At 39.5% G+C, this 13,019-nt stretch overlaps 2 pseudogenes across 1 annotated transcript; both read right to left on the bottom strand.

Annotated features, from left to right (window-relative positions):
* Nucleotides 1-204: 204 nt before the first annotated feature.
* On the bottom strand, nucleotides 205-2,462 carry LOC148733545 (uncharacterized; annotated as a pseudogene).
* Nucleotides 2,463-6,175: 3,713 nt separating this feature from the next.
* On the bottom strand, nucleotides 6,176-9,564 carry LOC111328326 (uncharacterized; annotated as a pseudogene). The gene is made up of 2 exons (XR_016000743.1): nucleotides 9,056-9,564; nucleotides 6,176-7,957 (listed from the first exon to the last, which is right to left on the bottom strand). The product of XR_016000743.1 is annotated as an uncharacterized LOC111328326 (transcript).
* Between the last annotated feature and the right edge of the window lie 3,455 nt (nucleotides 9,565-13,019).

Here is a 13,019-nt window from a genome sequence, read left to right as displayed (position 1 = left end):
AAAGAATGGAACGAAAGGACTCATCAAGCCATCTCTGACGCCATCAGGAACTCGTAACCTGTTCTTTAAAAAAAATTTAAAACCTTTTAATGCCCTTAGTACGAAACAAATAAAAAAATATTCCATGTAGTTACTCTGCAAAGAAATGCAGTGAGCTACTAACACTGAAAAAAACTTGCAGTCTAATTAATGTGGTTGTTTTCGTCATCCTTGTTTTAATCTTTTAATGTGTGCAGCATTAGGATTTATTGCTTCCCATTTGTTGTTACGGCCTCCACAGCCATAACGTCGAAAGAACTTACTTATATACCTTCTTCCAGCCGCAGAATCGACAACTACGAACATTGCTCTACCATGCTTTGAATTTTGTGGCGACAGCAGAATGACTGTCCCCCGATTCCAGGTTAAAGCTCATTACTACAGGAAAATAAAGTTTCATGAAATGGTGGGCAGCACAGTATTGAATTCAATACCTGGTGTTAGTTCGGATAACGTAACTTTTTTTTTTTTACGAGTTTTGATAAGTTAGCTAAGTGCTACTGCCCTGGACCCCTGGCGAGCTTTGAACCAGGACTGGATGCGATGATGCCAGTCATATCGTGTTGCACCTTCACCACTCATGGAAATAGTTCCAAGCTCCGATTGAATGTCTTCTACAAAACGTCTCACGCTGCTGGACATCGACTTTGGCAATTCCGTCCTCCTATCGGGGGGGGGGGGGGAATCGATCGTTGTAAATGTTCCCACTGAATATCGATTTTTTTATATCAGTTTGATATAAAAAGGCTGCCATAGTAACGAAAGATTTGAACCCAGATCACGGCACTGCATCCACTCTTACAGCCACAACAGTCGTCTTCGTCTTCACCGAGCCTCCACTACCCTTACCATGGACTGCGCCTATGCTGTTAAGACAGACAGACATCTATATTTATACAGGATAGCCCCTTCAGTGTAGTAAACACTGGTATCAACGGGGGTCCTGTTACCCACCCATCCCACCCCAGGGGAGGACATCCATCACACAGTAATCTCGTGCGTGGGAAATTAACGTCTCCTGCCCCTAACCCTGCAGGGGACGGGACCTCCATTTATTCGTCCCTATCCGAGAAGACTAGAATATCTAACCAATTCTTGATGTTAAAGAAAGGAAGCATATTCTTCTCAGTTAATTTTAAGACCCTGAGTGTTGGTCCGGCCGGTATTGAACTCTCGACCTCCCGCACAGCAGTCCGGCGCTATCCCAATTGAGCTAACCAGGCGGCGGTATCAGTTTGATCTAAGGCTGCCATAGTAACGAAAGATTTGAACCCAGACCACGGCACTGCATCCACTCCTACAGCCACAACAGTCGTCTCCATTCAATTGTTAAGACTGTAAATCCCCAGCAAAGTGTTTCCTGACCACTTCATCTTTGGTTCCTTTGATTTCCAGAACAAAGCCAATCTCCTACATTGTAAAGTGTTTCCCACAAAGGCCCGATTCTCGTACACTTCAAGCTTCATGTAAAACAGATGATTTGGTGTTTCCTTGATAACCCCGTTGGGCTTACACGCGTCGCCAAGCACTTTACAGAGTCTCAGTTGCTGCTATTTTGATTGTCAACCAGTCGACACGCTTAACTCGCCGCCATTCGTAACGTACAAATCAACAGATTTGAAGTGTTCGCCACAAGTGCGATTCTAACGATCGATTTCGGAGAAAGGCCTTCCTCTGTGCCATCTTGATCTTCCTTCATGTTTCCTTCTTCGCGGTTGACACAAGTTGCAGCCCAGTCCGACTTTGACCTCATCTCTGCTGTCCGCTATTTCCATAAGTTGTCAAATGTATCCAGGCTTCTATTTACCTTTAGGTCTAACTCACGCTGATTCTCAATCTGTTTGATTAAGGACAATTAAAGGAAAGGTAACTTACCGTTCGTTTAAAGCTGGTCTATCATTGATTGCCATTCAATTGCAAACCTCCTCATTTCAAGGAGTATTTTGGGGCAGTGATTATTACTTTTCGGAAATTACCTGCCAAGGCCAACATTTATTTCAAGGAGTATTCTGGGGCAGTGATTATTATTGTTCGGAAATCACATGCCAAGGCCAACGTTTGAAACTGAAGGACGAGGAGTATAATAGTTATATAAGCACATCAGTTGGTCTTGGATCCGGGCCACTCTCCACTTCTCGGTGCTCTCCAGTTTGGCTTCCGGATGCTAACACGACATAGTCACTTCTCATGTCAACTTCGTAATAAGCAATGTAGTTTGGGTCAAGATCGAGTCGGTAGACGGGACGAGTAGGACCAAGGTCATCAGAAATATTGACTCTGTTGAGGTTTGCGAGGTCTGGATCGGCATCAGTTAGCTCCATTACGGTGTCCAGGACCTCATATGGAAGTTGTAAGGCGTGCGGCCTAGACGCCAAAGTGATCACGATAACGAAAAAAAGAAAAGCCTGATGTTTCCTTGACATACCCATAGGTGGTCAGCACCTGAGCACGGTTCCAAACAATAGACCTTTAATGGATGAACGCATATATAAAAGGACGGAGTTCAAATGAATAAATAAAGAATGAATAGTTATTACAACTAAACACCAAATCACAAAGAAAAGAAGAAATTTAACAATGAATTACGGAGTAATTGAGCGACTGAGCGAGTGAGTAAATAATTGTATGGATAGAGAAGAAGAAAAGACTTTCTGTAAAACGTGTAGGAAACAGAAAATCAATCACTATTATCTTCTCTGCAGGAAGTATATGTAACAGAAATAACATTTAACAGCTCCCTGTCGATCGATACACGTAGTTACTCCACCCAAGCTCGAAATGCCATCCCTAAAGATACTCGCAGTCGTGTGTTATTTTTCATGTTGAAAAGTACTTTGCGGGAAAAAAAAATCCATGTTAAAGCTAATGTTTTCGATTTGATGACAAATTTTTAAATTAACTCCTATTTCTTTTCGATAAACGCTGCATCTCAGTATTACAGGCACAAAATGAAACCAAAGTGTCACACTTATATCAAAGAAACTCGTACCAAACTATTGCTCCAACTCAAGTAAATTTTTAACTGTGGAGATCGGCAGATTAAGACAACACAAACCTGCATTTAATCTGAAAGGGTGGACAAAAGTGGAAACAGAAACCCAATTGTAAAACGCTATTTTAGAAGCACAGCTTCAAAAAGACTTTTGATGGAAGCAATAGTTTGAATGCAGTGTAAGCAATAGAATAAATAGATGAGTGAACTTAGATCCAAAAGAAAAAATAGAATAAACAATGGAAAAAAAAAAACAAAAAAACAAGCAAGAACTAGTGGTAAACTTGAATAATTCCTACCAGATGATTTCGGTGACATATCGCCAATCCGAACAACTTCAAATAAATGAAACTACGAATTTACAAAGACAAATGGGCGACAAAAACTTGGTTTTCCTCAAGTTCTTTATCCTTAAAGCTTATTCCGTTCTTTTATGTCGAAAGTAATGGAAAGATTAGTTTCCTATGTGGTTCGTGGGTTTTGTTTTTCTGTTCTGAACTCATTAGTATTAGCGGGGCTCCCGCGCGCGCTTAGCGCGCGTGGGGCAGACCCCCATACCCATGGAATATGGTCAACCTCTTTTCGTTTGATTGTCACGTGACTGACCGAGCGTACGTACGTACGTGCCTTCAGATTGCACGGGTAGGGTAGGGGAGACTATCAAAACGAAGGGATGGGTGTCTCAGGCGAGTCTTGGCAAATGCACATCTTTTATGTTATCATTAATATTTCGAACTTGGGAGGAGAGTTTAGATAACGGCGAATTTTGCAACAAACGCAGTCTACAAACATAACAAAAACTTAGCCACAAACCAAGTCGGTATTCATTATTATACAAAGAATAAACTTAGCCGTTAATTAACCGCTAAATTATGTCTTTGCAATAACCTCGCGACAATTTTAGCCGAAAATTAACGGCTAATTTTTGCGTTTGGAGTACATTTGACACTCGATTTAGCCGTGAATTAACGGCGAAATTGTTGGTTTGAAATATGTATTCAGGGTCTTAAAATAATTGAGAAGAATTTGCTGCCTTTCAATAACATCAAGAAATAGTTAGATATTCTAGTCTTCTCGGATAGGGACGAATAAATGGAGCTCCCGTCTCCTGCAGGGTTGGGGTAGGAGACGTTAATTTCCCACACACGAGATTACTGTGTGATGGATGTCCTCCCCTGGGGTGGGATGGGGGGGATATTGGGCGCACTTAATTTGGAGCCTCGCTCTGTTGTGCGACCCTCACCATACTCTGGTGAAAGAAATTAAATAAATAAATATGTATGACACTCGATTTAGCCGAAAATTAACGGCTAATTTTTGCGTTTAGAATATATTTGACACTCGATTTAGCCGTGAATTAATGGCGAAATTTTTGGTTTCAACAGATGTGTCACTCGATTTAGCCGTGAATTAACGACCAATTTTTTTCGTTTGTAATATGTATGACTCTCGATTTAGCCGAAAATTAACGGCTAATAATTTTTGCGTTTGAAATATATGTGCCACTCGATTTAGCCGTGAATTAACGGCGAAATTTTTGGTTTGAAACATATATGACACCCGATTTAGCCGTGAATTAGTGGCAAAATTTTTGGTTTGAAACATATATGACACTGGATTTAGCCGCGAATTAACGGCGAAATAAATTATGTCTTTGCAATAATCTCGCGACAAATTTAGCCGTGACTTAACGGTGAAATTTTTGGTTTGTATAATTATTACAAACCAAAAATTTCGCCATTAATTTACGGCTAAATTACGGCTTTATATATAATATTAAATTTAATTTTTCACTAAATTTAATCTATACTGGATGAAGATAAGTTTGATATGATAAGGGATGATATTTGTAAAGAAATTTTATTGCAAAATTTTTTTCTAATTGGGAGCTTCACTTTTAGGCTTGGCTAAATCTATTTATTAAACAATAACTTGAAATGAAAGATACAGAAAGACTTAATTGTTGCGACAACATCCGGCTTCTTTCCGTTGACTTGAAATCGCTGGCAGATAAAAGAGTGCGGTGAAACAAGCTAGCAGTTTTTAACTTATGGTAAACCGAGCTGATAGCACTGGTTTCCTTTTCTTTCATCTTAGTTCAAAAATGACAAAAAATAATGAATAAAAATTCTGCATTTTATACAGCAACAGTTCCTAGAAATTGTTTTAATCAAGAATTAAGGAAGATTAGAGGGAAATTAAGCAGACATCAAGTTAGTTCTTGTTGGCATAACAACGATGACTGTCAAAACTGACTAGTCAACGTTTTACTTTCTCGGACAGGTTTCGAAATTCTTTTAGTCTGTTGCAGAGATTTTCAGTGTGATCTTCCTTGTAAGGAAGTGGTCAAAATCACATTCAATATGTGTACTGATATAGCTAGAAGGCTAGCAAGGAGCTAATTATGACTATGAAACTAGCGGTGAGCGAACGTGAGATCAGCTACCAGAGAATTGAGGTATTTTAGTTTTTAAAAAGTGATATGTCTAAAGCACGTAAAATCTCCTCAGGCTCTTCAAGCTCCTATAAGAAGTTTCTAAGGGAGTGACGCATTGCTCAGTAATGACGAAAGTTACTTTGTTTATGTTCTACTTTTAACAAACACAGTCGGCAAATGTTACCCCTTCTGTTCAATTGACTGTAAAAGTAGGTGCTAGAGCTAGAGAAAGCAAATGGGGCGGAAGCTGAATAAATTAATAACGAGTGCAAGGAATGCATGGTATCTCCTCGTTCGCTCTTGAAGAAATTATTTAATTTCGAATCCGCGCAACAGCTTTTTCGCGCTGCGCAGAATTATGAAAATTGGTTTTCTCATTGAAACCTAAAGCTGTGCTGCCATGCTAGCCTCATATGTATGAATAAAACTTGCTTAGATACATCTGAGCATTTCCTTTATTTGCAATTTGCAGTAAAACAGTGTGGCAGTATAAATCCCCCAAAGAATCTGCGTTTGAATAAATGAAACCATTTTGAGCTACAACACTTGTAAGTGTACCCTTAAATTTCCCCAGTATTACGTTGCGCACATTCATCTATTTAAACTCTTGCGCTGGGATAGCTAAAAGTAGCATGCGCATGCACTCTTTTCTAAGGAGATCGAACCGGACTTATCCATAAGTTGGGTGAAGTAACAAAGTAACTCCAAAGCGTAAATATCCGTGTTTATTACTCTTAAACAAAAATATTTAAAACGGTCTCAAAACTGAGACCAACTTTTCTCCAGAGAAAAATTAGTCAAAAATTAGCATCAAATTCTACTTATTCCAATTTAAATTGATTTTGGAATTTTAAGACCAAATCAAAACCGTTATTCAGCCTTTAACTTTATAGAGATATAAATGCTTGACGGTTAATCCTATTACCTAATTAACGAAGCAAATGACAGAAGAAATATAATTAAAACCTGCCCATATGAGTAGCATTCCAAATGTTCTGTTACAAGAGGTTCATAGAGCAAAAAAATAAAAAAAACCAACAAACAAAAAAAACCAAACTTAGAAAAATGAAACAAAACAGGGACAAACAATTACAATTAATCTTAAAAAGGTCAATTACGTTATTTGTAAGAACAAAGCTTTAACCTCTGCAAAACCCATATTCGAATCTTTTTTGTTTTTTACTCTCAATGTTTTGTATGTATGCAATGTGGGCACCAAATGGACTTATTGCCTGCCATTTGTTGTTGAAGCCTCCCCAGCCGTAACGTAGATAAAACTCGTACTTGTACTCTTTCTCCCACCAACAGTGTTCTTTTCTTCGTCTACCCGACCACCATCCAGTCATCCAGGATCGACAGCGGCGAAGATATCTGAACCATTCTTTGTATTTCGTGGCGACGGCTGCGTGGCCGCCTCCGGATTCCACGTGAAAGTCCATCACAACAGGATACCCGTCCTTTAAGTAAGTCTGTGCAGCTCTTTTTTGAATCCAAGACCTGCCGCTACCTCGTACAACGGAGCCTCTTCTTTTGCGAGACTCTAGGAAGCTGACTGCTACTGCCTTGGACCCTTGGCGAGCTTTGAACCAGGACTCGATGCGATGATCCCAGTCAGACTGTGTTGTACCTTTACCATTTTCGCAGAATGTTCCGAGCGTCGATCGAATGCTCTCTACAAATTGTCTTACGTGATAATTCATGGACTTCGGTAACTCCGTAGCCTTATCACGGTAGATTTTTCCACTGAATCTCGGGTTAGAATATCGGTATGATCCAAGGCTATCGTAGTAACGAAAGATTTGAGCCCAGACCACGGGACCACATCCGCTCACACAGCCACAGCAGTCGTGTTGCTTATAGTCTGGCAACTCATACTCAAAGGGAATGACTTTGGCATCAACCCAACCGGAGGAGCTTTTTGATTCATCACCACTTGTAGGTTTCCACGCACTACGCCTATGCCGTTTGGAATGTAAATCCATAGAAAAGTGTTTCCTTACTACTTCGCCATTGCGTGCTTTGATTTACACAACAAAGCCGATTTCTTTCCACTGTAAAGTGTTTCCCACAAAGGTCCGATTCTCGTGCACCTCAAGCTTCAGGTAAAATAGATGATTGGGTGTTTCCTTTATTGCAGATGGATTGATGTTCGCACTCCCGTCCTGCTTACACACATCGATGAGCACTTTACAAAGCCTTTGCTGCCATTTTGATTGTGAAAGAGCCGGCAGGCTTGACTCGCCATTGTTCATTACGTGCAAATTAACAGATTGGAAGCGTTCGCCAAGTGCGACTCTCACGATTGATTTTGGTGACAGGCCTTCCTCGGCAAAAGCTTGATCTTTCTTCACTTTTCCTTCCTTGTGATTAACAGACGTCGTGGCCCAGTCTGACATGGATCTCCCCTCTACTGCTCGCTCTTGCCATAAGCTCTTAAACCTAGCGAGGCTTCTGTTAACCATTTGGTCCAGCTCACGCCAATTCCTTATCTGTTTGAGTCGGTATGAAAAATAATAAAGTAATAAATAAAATAGATCAGTTGAAAGAGGCGAGAGCCAATAGTTTTTATTTACTTCATATTAGTCATGTGCAATTTATTAAAATAAGAATTTTGTTCATGTGATTTTTATTTCCGTAATAAGTACATATGAAAATGTAACAGCGATCGAGTTGTGAGATTCCAAAGCCTTTGTTCTTAAAAATATGACCTTAGACCCCCCTCCCTCTTCCAGTTACCAGTATACGAAAGCTACCACGCGCGTAATAATCCCCATCTTTCCTGCGAACTTTTGGGTAAAACTCCCCGAGAACTTTGTTCAGGGCCTCAGACTCATACTTTTCAAGGCCAAAGACATCCAGACTTTTAGCCAGTTGTTTTGTTTTGTTTTTTTATGTGTTTTTTTTTTCTCAAACGTTGTTACTTTCGTTGTTTTGTACTGTTGTGCTTCGCAACTCTCCTATAAATCAATTAAATTTGAACTTTCTGCACTCAGTTTTCAACTATTTGACCTCAATATCAATTCTGCACTATTTTGGATTAGCTGATGTGTTCTCAACTAATGAAGGCGTTAACATTTTTGTATGCATATTATATGGTTTGAAATCATACGCATGGTTACTTTAAATAAACCTAGAAATCTGATTGGTCATTTTGGTTTAATAAAGCTTTGCTCGTTGGCTATGAAAAAAATTGAGATTTACAGCGAAAAATAGTGCGATTTATCGATAAATCACATTGATGATTGAGAGCTGATCAGATTGGAAGGACCACAAGTGATTTCAAAATGGATGTATCTAGTATTGCTGACCCTAGCATTATGCAGGAAGTGTGTTACTTATGAACCAAGCAGTTATATATATTCCCGTAGAGCCTCATGTGGCTCTCTGTTGAGCATCGGAACGAGATATTCATAATGTACTGGATAATGGGTTATGCCCAACAAGATATACAAAATATTCTTCAACACTGAAAGGATTGTTATTGATCAGAAATGATAACATTTTTAAATTACGCTTGGCTTAAAATACGTGTCATGACTCCGACAAGCAATTTTCATTTTCAAAATTTTCAAGGTTTAATCTCCAACCTGTGGAACATGATTTGTCCAGTTATAAGTTGCCGCAACGAACGTTCCATTGCCATTTGTGCAAGCTGTCAATCCCAATGGTGATAGCCGATAGAACTTCTCACACTGCTCGTCGTTATCTTCTGCTCGTTGTATAAGCAGATCAGTTGGTCTTGGATCCGGGCCACTCTCCACTTCTCGGTTATCTCCAGTTTGGCTCCCGGATGCTAACACGACATAGTTACTTCCCATGTCAACTTCGTAATAGGCAATGTAGTTTGGGTCAAGATCAAGTCGGTAGATGGGGCGAGTAGGGCCAAGGTGATCAGATACATTGACCCGGTTGAGGTCTGCAAAGTCTGGATCGGCATCAGTCAACTCCATGATGGTGTCCAGGACCTCATATGGAAGTTGTAAGGCGTGTGGCCTGGACGCCGCCAGGAAGATCAGCGAGATCCAAAAAAGAGAAGCTTGTTGCTTCTTTGACATGGCTTCAAGAAGACACATAAACGAGTGAATAGATGAATAATGAATGAACGAATAAGTAAAATAAACTTATGAAGAACGACCCAACATAATAGATAAATCAGTGAAAGATTAAGGAGGGGAAAGAAACTGAGATGCAAGAGTAAAAGAGACGGAAAAAAGTAAAATTAATAGAGAGTTAAAAGGAAAGACGCTGTCCAAAGGTTGTATAAGTAATATGACAGAAAGGTTAATCACCATCACCTTGATTGTAAAGCGAAGTTCTTGCTTTAAACGTTTAGACAATAGCATATATTTATTAATGTATGAATTGATCACTTTTCTCATGTACGAGATCGTCTCTCAGATGCTGTTTAAAGAAGTAACATTTGAACATAACTTTTTAATTTAACAAGATGGCAATAGCTGGACGACTATAAATTATTAACCCTTTGAATGCCAAGGACGTATATATACGTCCTAAAATAGGACCCTCAGATACCGAGGACGTATATATACGTCCTCTGACAAGCATTTTGTTTCTTTTCTCGGTCGTTCAAGGTTTTTATCCGTGGTTGTTTCAAAGGACCTGGGAACAATTTGAGAATCCGCTGACCACAGAATTTTGCACTGTGGCACAACATAACACCCAGAAGGCTTTGTTTATTTTCGCGGCAAATCCTTGCCAAATCCAACATGGCGGCCAGCACACGTCGAATGACAGCTGAGGAAGTTTTGGTAGAAGTTTTCGCTGATAGAGACTCTGATATGAGCGACGAAAGTGATGGAGATGTTTCAGAGTACAATGAAAGTATTTCGAGCTCGGAGGATGAAGATGAAAGCGGGGAAGAAGTCGAAGAGATCGACGAACTCGAAAGCGAGAATGAAAATAACGAAGATAGTGAAAGTGAGGAGGACAATGTCGCAGCTAAAAAGAGTTATACAATGCCAAAGGGCTCAAATTGTTGAGTAAAATTATTTTATGAAAAATCCAATATGGCCGCTGGTTGCGAGGCATGCACCTGGGTTGGCATTCAAAGGGTTAAGAGGAAAATTTAAGACTCATTTCTCAGATTTTTGAAACCATTCTAAAACAGCTACTTTACTTATGAAGTGAGAAGAGGAGCGTCTGAAATCTGTCGTGCAGTCTTGATTTGATTTTAACGTCCTAATATAAAAATGAATTTAAAAATAGACTGACGTGTTTCTGAAACTCTTACACTTCTACTCCATCGATCAGTAGTCTCAGAGAAATAAATTTTTGTTGAATTTTGCAAGACGAACAACCGAAAATATTTTACTCAGTAAACTAGAATGTTCAATTGAGTCGATAGTCTCAAGCAAGGAAGCTAAACGTACTTCTTTTAGTACTTTGTCTTCTACTGTAGTATCAGCAAAAAAACTCAAGACGTACCAATCGTTACATATAACGAACAATTTGTTATATGTAACGGAATCAGTTTTCAGAAGTTTTCATTTGTCGCTAAAAGCACGCGAGCTATAAACAATACAACAATTAAAAGTGAACAAAGGCTAACTCGGCTTCCTTCAGTCGACGATGAAAAAGGAAAATGCCACAATAAAATGATTAGTTTCTGTTTATTGCCAAAATGACCCAAAAGTGTTCTTTCGTATTAAACTTTCCTTCCAGTAAGTTATTTGCTGCAGAATTCGGACTTTTCTTTTTTAGTCTCGACCCAAATGAAAGTGTTTTTCATTCGAGGTCGGCAGGGCTTAAGTTGCAAAAAAACAGGTTTCCTAAGCTGGAATTTGATCTTCAACAAGAAATACTAAACCACAAACCACAATCACAACCAAATTTCACAAAAAATATTAAGTTTCCGTCAAACTCTGTCGACGTAAGATGAAAGAGTGATGACTGATGGAGTGGTGATTTCGGGCTCCCTGCCAACCACACCTTTTGCAGAGCTTGTTCACCTTAAACTTTCTTAAAGGGATTTAAGTTGTTTCGCTTTGCTAGAGGAACTCATCTGGGTGCTACCTTATAGCGCTAACAGATGGTCAAGGTCGTAGTCGATACAATGATAAGTCAGCAGAGCAAAGCGCGCAGAAACAGGCTTTTCATGATCAAGTTCCTTTAAATTTGACCCACATGAGGAAATTTCAGTTGGCATCAGTGTTGTTACAGAATGTGACCTCATACATGTATTACATAAGTGATAGCAATAAAACATTCCCGGATATTGTTCCTTCGGGTCTAATGTAACCGACTCATGTGTTCTGGGTGAAATCCATGTTATCCATTGCAATCCTACCCCATCATGACAGCAGAAATGGCCTTAACAAATGTTTCCGGGTAATCATAACTGACTGTGTTTGCTTGAATTAAACTTCCATTGATTTCAGAGGAGGGAGAGACTGAAGAGAACCTTCAGCTTTGGCGCTTTCGTCAATAATTGCCATAGCTAGATCAATGTAGTGGTTTGTCTTTCTTGGGCATAATGCGGGCCCAATGAAATTTGAGTTAAATTTCAGCAAAATGTGAGTGGAGTTTGAGTTTATTTTAAAGAAAACTTGCAGTCGTTTGTTTTTAGGCAGATATCGACTGCGTTTACCGTACAATGGAACCCATACAATTTGTTGAGGGACAGTTATCAGCTCTGATGCATTTTGTAATCGTAAGCTAGGTTGTTGTCATTTGGGAAGGGCTCAAGCAGAAAAAAAAAAAAAACTGAAAAAAAAAAAAAAAAAAACTTTTCTATTTGCAGCCTGCGCCTGCTATTCTCGGAAAGAACTTCATCGTTTGAACAGTGTAATCACAGCTCCCTCTTTTCAAACCTGAATATATAACACGTTTAATTCGTGTTAATTTGATTAAGCAATGTTTCATAGATTCAGATATTATTTAGAGCCAGTATGTTACCTGTAAATTCAATTTGAAAAGTTCTTGTTTAGGAGCATAGTCAATTATGTGGATTTCTGTGGGGACTCGAACCTCTGTCACTGTATTTATTTTCACCATCAAATTCTCTTTTACATGTAGGCGATTGGGTAGGAAAAAAATGTCTCTACTTAGTAAGAATTAATCTCACCCACTTCGATTTTATGGCATCAAATGCTTTACCTTCTAGCAGAAAAAATACAGTGCCGACTTCGTAAGAATTCGTGGACTCCTCACAATTACCGATGTTGATGTCGAACGCGATGACCTGTGTTGTTGTTGTTGTTCATTTATTTGTTTAAGCAGGTTGATTAATTGGCAGCTGTAATAGCTGATGTGGACCTGTTGTCCTAACCCACCCATCCCACCCCAGGGGAGGACATCCATCACACAGTAATCTCGTGTGTGGGAAATTAACGTCTCCTGCCCCAACCCTGCAGGAGACGGGACCTCCATTTATTCGTCTCTATCCGAGAAGACTAGAATATCTAACCATTTCTTGCTGTTATAGAAAGGTAGCAAATTATTCTCAATTATTTTAAGATCTTGAGTGTTGGTCCGGCCGGGGCTCGAACCCTCGACCTCCCGCACTACAGTCCAGCGCTCTATCCATTGAGC

Source organism: Stylophora pistillata, chromosome 4, assembly GCF_964205215.1.
Source record: "Stylophora pistillata chromosome 4, jaStyPist1.2, whole genome shotgun sequence".
Classification (NCBI taxonomy): Eukaryota; Metazoa; Cnidaria; class Anthozoa; order Scleractinia; family Pocilloporidae; genus Stylophora; species Stylophora pistillata.
Note: the sequence above shows the minus strand (reverse complement) of the source record. Positions and strands in the feature narration are given on the sequence as shown.